This window comes from Culex pipiens, chromosome 1 (genome assembly GCF_016801865.2).
Source record: "Culex pipiens pallens isolate TS chromosome 1, TS_CPP_V2, whole genome shotgun sequence".
NCBI lineage: Eukaryota > Metazoa > Arthropoda > Insecta > Diptera > Culicidae > Culex > Culex pipiens.
This window is the reverse complement of record NC_068937.1, coordinates 105,146,191-105,160,643: the sequence shown is the minus strand read 5'-3', so window position 1 is coordinate 105,160,643 and position 14,453 is coordinate 105,146,191. Positions and strand designations below refer to the sequence as shown.

General features: G+C 41.3%; 1 protein-coding gene across 4 annotated transcripts in view; it reads left to right on the top strand.

The window, feature by feature from the left end:
- Positions 1-14,453, top strand: part of LOC120422010 (5-hydroxytryptamine receptor 1-like) — a 204,720-nt gene that overhangs the window by 70,461 nt on the left and 119,806 nt on the right. For all 4 annotated transcript variants that reach the window (XM_052706272.1, XM_052706273.1, XM_052706271.1 and 1 more), the window contains one exon: positions 10,013-10,087. The gene's annotated coding sequence lies outside the window, so the exon portion shown is untranslated. The remainder of the gene's footprint in view (positions 1-10,012; positions 10,088-14,453) is intronic.

The following is a 14,453-nucleotide window of genomic DNA, read 5'->3' as shown; positions in this document are numbered from 1 at the left end:
TCTTAACGTCACACTTTGTGCTACAATTTTCCCTCTCACTGTAACAGAAGAAACCGGCAATTTGAAAGGGAGAAGCTGGCTCCTTTCAGCTTCGAAGGTTTTTTTTTCTCGTTTCAATACAAAGTATTCGCTGCGTAAGCCGGGATGGAAGAACCGCTGTTATTGCGTGGGACGTCCAGCTGGAAAAGCATCATTCTTTTTTTGTTCGTATTTCGTCAGCGAATTGGACGACGATGACGACCGCCACGAAGGACGCAGTCATGTCTCGTAGACACATAAAGCATAAACATGAGCTTCGATAGGTCGTAAAAAGTGACATCGTTAAATTTGTCGCGCGTTTACAGTGGGGGATGTGAGTGTGTAAATTTTGGCCTAGAAATACTATTAGAAGCTCGATGAAGTGTGTTATGGACGATTTGGGGATGATTTAATGTTTGATGATTTGAATGTCTGAAGATTTGAAGAGCTTAAGATACTATAAGCATAAGTTTATTTTAAAGAGAAGAAAATATGTAGTTAGGATGAATTTAACATCTGGGCACAATGAAGGTCCGGTTCCAACTCCACAGCTCTGGTTCCATCACTTCCGGCTTATGCAAATTCTCTCAAATCCCCACTCACAGCAACAATGTTTGCATATCTTAACCATCCCACTACATCCTGCGTGACACGCGGCATCCCGCCCACTCCAAGCCAAACGTTTTACTATTCAACGTGACAACACGGACGACGGCGACAACAACAATGCCTGACACAATGAGAGACATGCCCTACCAGGCGCTCGACGGCGACAACAAGATAGTTGGCATTGCGATAAGTATAGATTCAAAGAGCTTCCCCTTCTTCCATGCCTTGCACCCTGTGAAGTGAAATTACCGCACTGTGCCACCATCAATACTATCTTAATTGGGATCTCTGACAGCGATACAGAGTGTTCAACAAGAAAATCAATTAGAAGGTTCACTGTGGCGCAGCCGGAGATTCGTGGCTTCCGTGTGCGGGGTTCATACGTTACATCGTGCACCTGATTAGACTGTGTGTAATTAGGCTTGTCCAAGCTTTGACCACTGGGGAAAGTTGTCATCAGCCGAGTTTCAACAATACTCCAGGGATAAATTGTTCAAAGACCGCGGATCGGACCTTTCTGTTATCATCGAGTATTGGTAACCGACATCTAAAATTCACGTTAATGATCTTGGAATCAATCCCAAATATCGACGCTTCGTTTTGTGTGTGTGTGTTTAAAATCCAATACACTCAGGCCAGCTAAGGAATTATGGAAAAGTATAGTCTGTAGCAGACTTGAATGATGCTGATTCAGTTTGAGAGCTCTTTGCTCTCAGGTTTAGCTGCCTTATAGGAGGCAAAAATGACAAATAATGTATGTAATTTGAAGTGTTCTCCTGTTATTTGAATCAGTCTAAACGCCCCAGGATTCGACCACGACCAATGCTAATGCTGTGGACCATCCGGACCACACTTCCGATGTTGATGATGTGCTGTCCTGCTAGCGGCGTCTGTTGCTGTTGGCCAGATGAACACCCCGAGAAGTGAGCTTCCAGTCGATCTGCCAATGATAATTTACCCGCAACCGACCGCAGAATTGTACGTGTGTGTGTGTGTGTGGGTTGTTGCATCAACAGCATAATCGAAGTGTATGTGTGCTTACTTTCGCATCGCCAGGACTTACCTGGTGGAGCAGCAACAGCATTAACAAACATTGCTGTATATTTATATGTCCTAATTGGTTTCAAGAGGGCTTATGAGCTTTCCGATCAGTTTGTTACACTTGGGAGAATTCCGGTGGTTGATCGATCTTGGTATTACGTGGTGGATGGTTAATTAAGTCGGCGTATTTGAGCTTAGATTGAGTAGTTGCTTTTGAATCGTACTAAATTTGGTAGTTTTCAACATTTTTTGGATTTTGTTGTTGTAAAGAGAACAATTCTCACTTCTTATGTACGAATGTATGACAAAAGGTCGAGTGGACAAAACGTCGAAAGGACAAAAGGTCGAATTTTGTAAAACTTTGTTTTTCGCTGTCTTATTTTTTGTATGAACCCTAAACTACTCTGAAGTGATTTAGAATGTTTAAAACCAAGATTGCGGAAAATATGGCGGGGACGAAACATTGAAAAATTGCATTTTGTTATCTAAAAGGCAATCAACTATTCAAATTTGACTAAAATAGGGTCTCAGAACTCGAATTTGATTAAAAAACTAGACAATGAAAAACGATTTTTTTTTTTGTTCGTGATTCGATTATCCGAAGTCTCATACAAACCTTCGGATAATCGAACTGTTCCAGCCCAAAACAGGAAGTTTTTAGGTACTTTTTTCTCGACCTCCTCCGATTTCAATGAAACTTTGTAGACATGTTATCCTACACTCATATTAGCCATTTTTGTGTATGTGGTGCCAGTTTCACATGATAATGACATTTGAGAAAGGTGTAAGTATTTTCAATATTTCTTGTATTTTGTAATTTAAATATTGCTGTATCTCGAAGCAGTGGTCAAAGACAAACTTGTAGGAAATTTGACGGGCTTTCCGAAAAAAAATACAAGATCTTCTTTGACGATTTCTATATGACAGACTTCATTTTTCAGTCTCATAAATATTTTTACTGAAAAGCTCGTCCAATATCCCATAAGTCTTGACCTAAATTTACTCTATGAAATCAATGAAAATCAATAATTTTCCAGTATAACGTCATGTTTTTGTATTGTTCCATCATAGGTGACTTGCCTTAAACATTGTAAAGCAATTTTGCCAACTTGAAACATTAATTAACAAAACTTATACAAAAAAGGTGCAGGTGGTTATGTTCTACATGACCAATATGACAAAGAACTTTGTACAAAACTCCTAAAAAATATTCTATTTTATTTTATATTTTTAAAACATTGCCCATGTATTTAATCCTAAATAATGTATTCCTATAAAATGTTTTCAATCTTTGGCACCTCTGTGGAAATAAATTACCAAAACACGAAAATATTGCCAAAACAAGTATGTTTCGGAAAATGTCCAATCAAAATGGTAATTTTCATGTCCAGTATCAAAAACCATGAATTTTGATACCCATTAGGATGTAACAAAAATGACTTTTTGGCGGGCATTCAAGGGTTTGTTCCGGTGGGCATACTAAGCTCAAATCCAAAATATGAGCTTGATTGGACGTAACAGGAGCTGGCGCTCCGCCCTTCAATTTTAAATGGGATTTAACCCGTAAAAAAAGATTTTTTCAAAAATGTCACTTTTTGAGGCATTTTGGCCACCAATGCGTTTACCAAAAACATCACTGGCGTGTAGGCCAGATCCTTGCGCATCTTTTGGTATATATAACATTGACATTTGGAGCACCCTGGAGCTCGGTACAGGCCTTCAAAGTTTGGCATTTTTTCAAAAAATCAGTCCCGGCAAAAAAGATATGCGTCGCGCCTCGCGACGCCCTAGACGCCATTTGATTTTGCTGGGGCCGATTTTTCGAAAAAATGCCAAACTTTGAAGGCCTGTACCGAGCTCCAGGGTGCTCCAAATGTCAATGTTATATATACCAAAAGATGCGCAAGGATCTGGCCTACACGCCAGTGATGTTTTTGGTAAACGCATTGGTGGCCAAAATGCCTCAAAAAGTGACATTTTTGAAAAAATCTTTTTTTACGGGTTAAATCCCATTTAAAATTGAAGGGCGGAGCGCCAGCTCCTGTTACGTCCGATCAAGCTCATATTTTGGATTTGGGCTTAGTATGCCCACCGGAACAAACCCTTGAATGCCCGCCAAAAAGTCATTTTTGTTACACTCTAATACCCATATTGCCCCAAGTCGTATGGTTCGATTAATGTCCCCCCGGTGGCCAATCCGGGTGTGGCCAATCCAGTCAAAATGGCCATTTTCATTACCAGTTTCAAAAACCATGAATTTTGATACCCATATTGCCCCAAGTCGTACACTCAAAGTAAAAATTATCCTTTTTTCAAGTTCACCCGTCGTCACCCTTTAAAAGGGTATCGAAAATGTACTGATTTTGACATACCCTTTTAAAAGGGTGACGCCGGGTGAACTTATGAAAAGGATAGAAAGTATCCTTTTTGAGGATTGAAAGTACCCTTTTGAGGGATACTTCTGATTTTGAGTGTATGGTTCGATTAATGTCCCCCCGGTAGAACCTTCCCGAGGGCACTGGCCACTCCGGGTGCGGCCAATCCGGTCAAAATGGCCATTTTCATTACCAGTTTCAAAAACCATGAATTTTGATACCCAAATTGCCCCAAGTCGTATGGTTCGATTAATGTCCCCCCGGTAGAACCTTCCCCAGGGCACTGGCCACTCCGGGTGTGGCCAATATCCTATAAATGTGGTCCCAAGCCCATTGCCCCAAATCATTCTGGTCTGGTGACCGTCCTTACAATCTTCATAAGAACAGAATTCCTCCCAATTTAGTGCACAAACTGTGTCTTTCAATGTGTGCGTGCGTGTGTGTGTGTGTGAGCAATAAAATTACCACCGTGGATCCGCCATTGTCGAAACCTCGTAAGGCACTGAAATTTTCTGAGTCTATCTGTTAGCTTAAATAGTTCGCATGAAATGTGGCAACAGTGGTGCAACATTCTCGCGTGACAGTTCCACGAAAACAGGAGAGGAGGCAAAATTTGCACCATGTTGCCACATTTCATGCGAACTATTTAAGCTAACAGATAGCCTCAGAAAATTTCAGTGCCTTACGAGGTTTCGACAAAGGCGGATCCACGGTGGTAAATTTATTGCCCACACACACACACGCAATCATTGAAAGACACAGTTTGTGCACTAAATTGGGAGGAATTCTGTTCTTATGAAGATTGTAAGGACGGTCACCAGACCAGAATGTTTTAGGGCAATGGGCTTGGGACCACATTTATAGGATATTGGCCACACCCGGAGTGGCCAGTGCCCTCGGGAAGGTTCTACGGGGGGGACATTAATGGAACCATACGACTTGGGGCAATATGGGTATCAAAATTCATGGTTTTTGAAACTAATAATGAAAATGGCCATTGTGACTGGATTGGCCACACCCGGAGTGGCCAGTGCCCTCGGGAAGGATCTACGGGGGGACATTAATGGAACCATGTGACTTGGGGCAATATGGGTATCAAAATTCATGGTTTTTGAAACTTGTAATGAAAATGGCCATTTTGACTGGATTGGCTACACCCGGAGTGGCCAGTGCCCTCGGGAAGGTTCTACGGGGGGGACATTAATGGAACCATGTGACTTGGGGCAATATGGGTATCAAAATTCATGGTTTTTGAAACTTGTAATGAAAATGGCCATTTTGACTGGATTGGCCACACCCGGAGTGGCCAGTGCCGTCGGGAAGGATCTACGGGGGGGACATTAATGGAACCATACGACTTGGGGCAATATGGGTATCAAAATTCATGGTTTTTGAAACTGGTAATGAAAATGGCCATTTTGACTGGATTGGCCACACCCGGAGTGGCCAGTGCCCTCGGGAAGGTTCTATCGGGGGGACATTAATCGAACCATACGACTTGGGGCAATATGGGTATCAAAATTCATGGTTTTTGAAACTGGTAATGAAAATGGCCATTGTGACTGGATTGGCCACACCCGGAGTGGCCAGTGCCCTCGGGAAGGATCTACGGGGGGGACATTAATGGAACCATACGACTTGGGGCAATTTAGGTATCAAAATTCATGGTTTTTGAAACTTGTAATGAAAATGGCCATTTTGACCGGATTGGCCACACCCGGAGTGGCCAGTGTCCTCGGGAAGGTTCTACCGGGGGGGACATTAATCGAACCATATGACTTGTGGCAATATGGGTATCAAAATTCATGGTTTTTGAAACTTGTAATGAAAATGGCCATTTTGACCTGATTGGCCACACCCGGAGTGGTCAGTGCCCTGGGAAAGGTGCTACCAGGGGGACATTAATCGAACCATACGACTTGGGGCAATATGGGTATCAAAATTCATGGTTTTTGAAACTAATAATGAAAATGGCCATTGTGACTGGATTGGCCACACCCGGAGTGGCCAGTGCCCTCGGGAAGGATCTACGGGGGGACATTAATGGAACCATGTGACTTGGGGCAATATGGGTATCAAAATTCATGGTTTTTGAAACTTGTAATGAAAATGGCCATTTTGACTGGATTGGCTACAACCGGAGTGGCCAGTGCCCTCGGGAAGGTTCTACGGGGGGGACATTAATGGAACCATACGACTTGGGGCAAAATGGGTATCAAAATTCATGGTTTTTGAAACTAATAATGAAAATGGCCATTGTGACTGGATTGGCCACACCCGGAGTGGCCAGTGCCGTCGGGAAGGATCTACGGGGGGGACATTAATGGAACCATACGACTTGGGGCAATATGGGTATCAAAATTCATGGTTTTTGAAACTGGTAATGAAAATGGCCATTTTGACTGGATTGGTCACACCCGGAGTGGCCAGTGCCCTCGGGAAGGTTCTACCGGGGGGACATTAATCGAACCATACGACTTGGGGCAATATGGGTATCAAAATTCATGGTTTTTGAAACTGGTAATGAAAATGGCCATTGTGACTGGATTGGCCACACCCGGAGTGGCCAGTGCCCTCGGGAAGGATCTACGGGGGGGACATTAATGGAACCATACGACTTGGGGCAATTTAGGTATCAAAATTCATGGTTTTTGAAACTTGTAATGAAAATGGCCATTTTGACCGGATTGGCCACACCCGGAGTGGCCAGTGCCCTCGGGAAGGTTCTACCGGGGGGGACATTAATCGAACCATACGACTTGGGGCAATATGGGTATCAAAATTCATGGTTTTTGAAACTTGTAATGAAAATGGCCATTTTGACCGGATTGGCCACACCCGGAGTGGTCAGTGCCCTGGGAAAGGTGCTACCAGGGGGACATTAATCGAACCATACGACTTGGGGCAATATGGGTATCAAAATTCATGGTTTTTGAAACTGGTAATGAAAATGGCCACACCCGGAGTGGCCAATGCCCTGAAGAAGGTTCTATCGGGGGAACTTTAATCGAACCATACGACTTGGGGCAATTTTGATACCCATATTATCCCAAATCGTATAGCTCGGTAAATGTCCCCCCGGGAAGACCTTTCTTAAAGGCAATGGCCACTCCGGGTGTGGCTAATCCGGTCAAAATGGTCATTTTCAATACCAGTTTCAAAAACCATGAATTTTGATACCCATATTGACCTAAGTCGTATGGTTCGATTAATGTCCCTCCGGTAGAACCTTCTCGAGGGCACTGGCCACTCCAGGTGTGGCCAATCCAGTCAAAATGGCCATTTTTATTACCAGTTTCAAAAACCATGAATTTGGATACTCAAATTGCCCCAAGTCGTATGGTTCCATTAATGTCCCCCCCCCCCGTAGAACCTTCCCGAGGGCACTGGCCACTCCGGGTGTGGCCAATCCAGTCAAAATGGCCGTTTTCATTACCAGTTTCAAAAACCATGAATTTTGATACCCAAATTGCCCCAAGTCGTATGGTTCGATTAATGTCCCTCCGGTAGAACCTTCTCGAGGGCACTGGCCACTCCAGGTGTGGCCAATCCAGTCAAAATGGCCATTTTCATTACCAGTTTCAAAAACCATGAATTTTGATACCCAAATTGCCCCAAGTCGTATGGTTCGATTAATGTCCCCCCGATAGAACCTTCCCGAGGGCACTGGCCACTCCGGGTGTGGCCAATCCAGTCAAAATGGCCATTTTCATTACCAGTTTCAAAAACCATGAATTTTGATACCCATATTGCCCCAAGTCGTATGGTTCGATTAATGTCCCCCCGGTAGAACCTTCCCGAGGGCACTGGCGACTTCGGGTGTGGCCAATCCGGTCAAAATGGCCATTTTCATTACCAGTTTCAAAAACCATGAATTTTGATACCCATATTGCCCCAAGTCGTATGGTTCGATTAATGTCCCCCCGGTAGAACCTTCCCGAGGGCACTGGCCACTCCGGGTGTGGCCAATCCGGTCAAAATGGCCATTTTCATTACCAGTTTCAAAAACCATGAATTTTGATACCCATATTGCCCCAAGTCGTATGGTTCGATTAATGTCCCCCCGGTAGAACCTTCTCGAGGGCACTGGTCCCAAGCCCATTGCCCTAAAACATTCTGGTCTGGTGACCGTCCTTACAATCTTCATAAGAACAGAATTCCTCCCAATTTAGTGCACAAACTGTGTCTTTCAATGTGTGCGTGTGTGTGTGTGTGAGCAATAAAATTACCACCGTGGATCCGCCTTTGTCGAAACCTCGTAAGGCACTGAAATTTTCTGAGGCTATCTGTTAGCTTAAATAGTTCGCATGAAATGTGGCAACAGTGGTGCAACATTCTCGCGTGACAGTTCCACGAAAACAGGAGAGGAGGCAAAATTTGCTAAGTGCTCTCAGCCAATCAGCAGCCGGAATTTTTCCTGCATTCATTTTTTATTTTCATCTTAACTTTTGAATACTTTAACAAAGTTTTATCAACTTTGTGAGGTAGTCTACTTGCAATTTAAGACTTTCCCTTTCGTTTGGTGGATAAAGCATGCAGATTGCTTGAATTGGGTGGAAGATACAAGCGTTTAAACAATTACACAAATCGTTACACTTTCGCTTCGCGAAATTTTGGATTGACACCCATAGACAGTGCCCTTAGGACAAAGTTTTTTGTCAAAAGTATTTTAATTTTGTAAAATCCATTTATTTATACCAAACAAGCCTTACCCGACAAACTTCGTTCTGCCTTTTTTTTCGTTTGTTGACGTTTTTTTGTCTTTTTGCTTATTCAGCCTCCAGTGATCAAAATTTGATTTTACATAACTTTCTCCATACAATTTCTCGATGCTCCGGAATCGGTTCCAGAGTGGCCAAAGTGTCAACTTATTAGCGTAAAAACCTTCCTTGGGCTTATACGAACCCAACGCAGCAAAGAGCGCTCCGATCCGACCTTCCGTGTTCAACTGATACGCGTTCGAACAAAACCGTCGAAATTTTTTATATATATAGATTACTTTTAAATGGAGTTAAAACTCAATAAATATGCCAAGCTGTGATAGGAATGGGGAACAATGAGACAGCGCTGGATTCTGGGTATATTCTTAATTTTGGTCAAACCTATTGAAAGGACATTGTAACCCAACTCATTCCCTATGGAACGTCGAAAAAAATCTGAAGAAATGTTAGTTTTGGTGTAAATGGCAGCCTACGAGCGAAAATGTAATTTTTGTCCAAAATTTACTTTTACACCCCGGAATCAAACATTTATGAATAACTGTGAAAGGGAGCGTCCATAACCAAAGCCACTATTATGACAGGAGTGTATCCAGTAGACACACCATTCCCCCAAATATGAGCCTGATTGGTTGGAACCACGTCTTGTGAGAGCCATTTTATCATTGTGCCCCGTGTCTCATTGATGACTACTCTACCCTACCGCTTGTAGTTGTAATATTACCATGATTTTTTTTACTGTGCAGAGCTTTCAACAACTACATAAATCCTCCTGTTAGCCATTGTTGACAAACATATGAAAATCTTCAACGAAGCCTTACTCCCTTGGCATTACAACGCAAACAATGTGCTCTGTACTGCTGTCAAACATGCAATTACTGGGACAAGTTTGACCCGATTAGCATTCCAAAAAGGGAACTTGACGCGATATTTGGATACACTTTGTCGATTTTGCAAGATTGCTCAAAGTTGGGACATTTACTCTGGAATTATTTGCTTAGCTCGTTAAACGAGCTGTCTTCACAATGGCAATTAGCAAGTGTGTGACATCCTGAAAGGAAGTGAGGTGCAGTTCTGATTTAATAATATATTCGAGCTAAGCTAGTGCTAATTGCATTTGCATTCAAGATAAGATTATTTACCAATTCATAGTCCCTTAATCTGCCTTTCTACTGCATTATCAGCAAAATAATAATAGCAAATCACAAACTACTCAATCGAACTAATGCAAACGATTTTATTTACTTTCAGACAAATCCGGTTCCGGGGAATAAAAGGCAGCAGCTAACACGACGTCCAACACGATCCAATCCATCAATCCATCCGGTAAGGGTCACACACAAGCCCCTGAGTCCCTTGCCAGGCAAATATCCAATAATCCATTCTCATTTGCAAACTTCAACACTCGTCCGAATCCGGAACGCACCCGTTAGGCATGGACCCTGGCTCCTTATTGACACACATTTCATCCGTACCTAAATCAATTTCGAACCTCCCCTAAAATGGTTCATACTTTAGTAGATGAAATGTTTGCTCTAGGATTTGGGGAGATATTATCGAGTCGTTAGAGAGCATCGATGTCTATAATAAACTGAGTTATAGAAAAAACTTTTTGGGTAATCACTGGTCAACGACTCGGCACTAATACACAAGCCAAACATGCCTAAATGTTAGAATGAATAAATTTCCCCAATAAAATAATGCTTTATATAAAGAGGGGGTCTAGAGCATCTTTTTTTTGGAGATTTTTTTACGATTTTGTAGGATTTTTTTTTCAGAAAAGTCGATGGACGTCTTGTGAAAAGTCGATGGAAATCGATGGGTTCATGTTCATATCCATCAAATTTCTTATGAATGTGCCTCAAGCGATTCTAAATTAAATATTTGACCTCAAACCAAAAAATTCCTACCCAAATTTACCAGATTTCTAGCTTTCTTTGAAATAACCTCAACATCCAAGCTGGAAACCTCAAAACGACCGAATAAATAATCTTTTCTTTGTACAATTTGTCATAAAAATACAGCAACAGATTGCCCGGATACAAATTCGAGCTTAAACCATTGCTAAACTTAGAGTATTTCATTTAAAAGCTATTTATTACCCAAAAGGTTCCCAAAATTATTTTTTCAATCCTCTGCCATACAACACCTAAATATTTTAAAATATTTTCGAATTAATCACATTGTGTCCCGCCCGTGCGGATCAATCGGACCGCGCACTGGACTCAAAATCCAGAGGTAGCCGGTTCGAATCCCGCGGCGGGCGCTCTAAAATTCTTTGTGTAAATATGGGTATTCGGCGCCGTCGCTCCGTGCCATACTTTCATACACTTAGGAGCCCAGGGCGGCGAAGTCCTTGTAGATAAAAAGGAAGACACTAGTGGTTGGTACTAGCAATGGTGGCCGACAGCTATAAAGTCAACTTCGTTCGTTTTTTAGATAACAGTTTTCTGAACAATTTCTTTAAAAAAGTATCAATTTTGGTTCATATAAGCAGAGATCTAGGTGCAGAATAGTGGTTCGCAAAGCGGCCTCAATTTAGAACTGTCAAAGCGGAACCAATTTACTGTTCGCAAAATGCTACCAAGAAGTGGCAAGTATTGTGATCGATCTATAATTTATTTTGTTTTTTCATCACGTGGAAAACAAAAAAGGCCTCTTTTGGCCTCCCATCGTTTAGTCTACGAAGAAAAAAAGCGCGAAGCACTTAATTTTTCAGCGAAACATCAACAGATCCAAAATGTTTCAAAACAATTCACTTCAGCAGCCAACAATATGTCACGCTTGAGCTTGAACATAGCCTTCTACTTTGTTTATGTTTACAGCTGTAGTGCAGTTGTATTAGTGGGAAGCAGTGGGGAGCATTCGAAAACCACGTTACGTATTCTGTCTTTTCAGCACCCAGGCAGAGATATACCCAATTTCGTAAAATAAAAAGTGACTTTCTCCAAAATTTCTGGATTTAATTCCCATTCAAACGATGAACACTGCCTACTGAGTTTTTTATGACTCTAGCAAAATAATTTCAATAGATTTCATCAAAATTTAATATAAATTTTATGTTTCAGCAAAATGTTTTCATCCTTAAAAAATATCATAGTAGGCAGTGTTCATCGTTTGAATGGGAATTAAATCCAGAAATTTTGGAGAAAGACACTTTTTATTTTACGAAATTGGGTATATCTCTGCTTATATTGAACCAAAATTGATACTTTTTTATGGAAGTTGTTCAGAAAACTGTTCTCTACAATGTGATTAATTCGAAAATATTTTAAAATATTTTAGTGTTGTATGACAAAGGATTGAAAAAAATAATGTTGGGAACCTTTTGGGTAATAAATAGCTTTTAAATGGAATACTCTAAGCTTAGCAATGGTTTAAGCTCGAATTTGTATCCAGGCAATCAGTTGCTGTATTTTTATGACAAATTGTACAAAGAAAAGATTTTTTATTCGGTCGTTTTGAGGTTTCCAGCTTGGATGTTGAGGTTATTTCAACGAAAGCTAGAAATCTGGTAAATTTGGGTAGGAATTTTTTGATTTGAGGTCAAATATGTAATTTAGAGTCGCTTGAGGCACATTCATAAGAAATTTGATGGATATGAACATGAACCCATCGATTTCCATCGACTTTTCTGAAGAAAAATCATATAAAATCGAAAAAAAATCTTGTCAGGAAAGAGCCCTTCTTTCATGGTGCCAAATATCAGACTTGCCGAAATTTTTATCTTTGGTTTGTTCTAAGAAACACACCGTGTAGTAAAATGTATGAATTTGAAATAAAACAAAATGTTCTCACAAACTCGCCAATAAAAGTTTGCATCAATCATCATAATCTTCTGCATAGGTATTCATTTCATAATTCAGTGGATCCTTTCAAATGTCGAAATTTAATTTCCATGACAAGAATCCCACAAAGTTAACCTTTAGCAATGAGCCCCCAAAGCAGCATCGTGGGAGGGGGTGGCTTAGTGACAAAGTCTTTTCCATCCAACCAGCCGGTGATGGTGGTACAGCCTTAAGATACACGTCAAATTCGTGGCTTTTGTTACACGCGAATTAAGACCAGCCAGGGTTTCTTGGCTTCTTTTGTTCGTGTGTCTTAATCCGAAATCCAATATTTTGCCACCGAGGGTTGGCATGAACTTGTGTGGGTGGCGTTTTTTAAGAAGTCCCACCACCAGATGCGGGAGAATTGTTCTGCAAGACGTTTCGGTGAATTGTGTAATTTGATATTTTCGACAATACTGTGTAGCCACGAGACAAGAAAAACTCATCTAATGAAATAAACATGATGAGAAGCACAGCAGATGACGAATGTTAATGGAGATTTTTGTTTTGTTTTGATGGTGAAATGCTTGCAGCTATTGAGGGAATTGTTTTTGCGTTGAAGGACCGAAGCTTTGGATTTTTTTTTATAAATGTTCCCCTGAACATATTTATCTGAGTACAAACCAGGTTTTTCGCATTAAGTTCGTTTGCTCTAAAGAAGAAATCTTAAATCTCAATTGTTTCTTAAGCTCTCTTGAGCTCAGTTCCTCAACAAGTATTCCGTTTCAACTGAAGTTGAAACAACGACAAAAAAAAGCCACTTTTTCCCTCCCAGATTTACCTTTTACACACTTGGACCGTTTATCACTATTTGTATACTTTTTATCACTCGGTGCTGGTTGTTGGTCGAAAAATCAGCGGTGCACGACACGATGATTGATGGTTTACTATTCATCAACAAACTGCCGTTTTTGCCACCTCATTTGCACCCGGTAATGGCCGGGGCGCAGTCCGACAACGGTGGTGCTAATACCCGAGCTAAGTATCAGCCAGTGGAGAATTTTTTTTTCGTTTTATCCGCTGGTCAAGATGAGAGATGTTCTGGAGCCGGGGCATTACTGTAATTATATTCCCCAACTCGCAGAGTGTCCGTCACAGTCACGGGGCTTTAGTTTTAGACGACTATGACTATGATGGAGATCCTGGGCCGTTTTTGCTTCGTGAACCATAACTGGTAAACGAGAGATGAAGCAATCTCGTTAGGTTAATGTTCTATGAGATTTAAGGAGGTTTGCTAATTTCAACACTAACTACGAAAATAGTACTTTAACACTTGCCATAAGCAGAGTGACGCCACCGGAAGTAAACAAAATCGTCACAAGAGATTTATTAGCCGAGCGATCGCTTTTTTCTACTTTTCCTACTTTCATTACACTTTATTCATGCTGGTCCTTTTTCCATCCGAGACTTTCCCTACCACTCTCGACCCCGGGCTAATTGGGTAGACGGTTGCGTAACAGCAAACAAATGGCTGATGACGACCGGATCGGAACAGCATCAGGCGGAAGTTGCTCGGTAGCTCTAGTCACATCCATCAGTTGGATTCTGGAGTAGGTGCTCCTATTTCTTCTACTAAGGATATCAGCTTTTGTGGTTAATATTTAACCAAAAACTTTATTTATGTTTTTGCAATCCCAGCTGAACTAAAGTCAATATTATTTTTCATGCACTTTTGTAATGCTTTATTTAATTATTTTCAATTTAAAGGTGCACAGTAGGGTGCCCAGAAAAAATGACCCCCTGCTCCACAAGCGATAAATAAGCAGCACCCATTGATACCCGAGCCTGAATTTGGTGAAAAAATGTTTTTCATACAAAAATTACATTTTTAAATCTCTAATATTTTTTCAGGATCGAGTTTC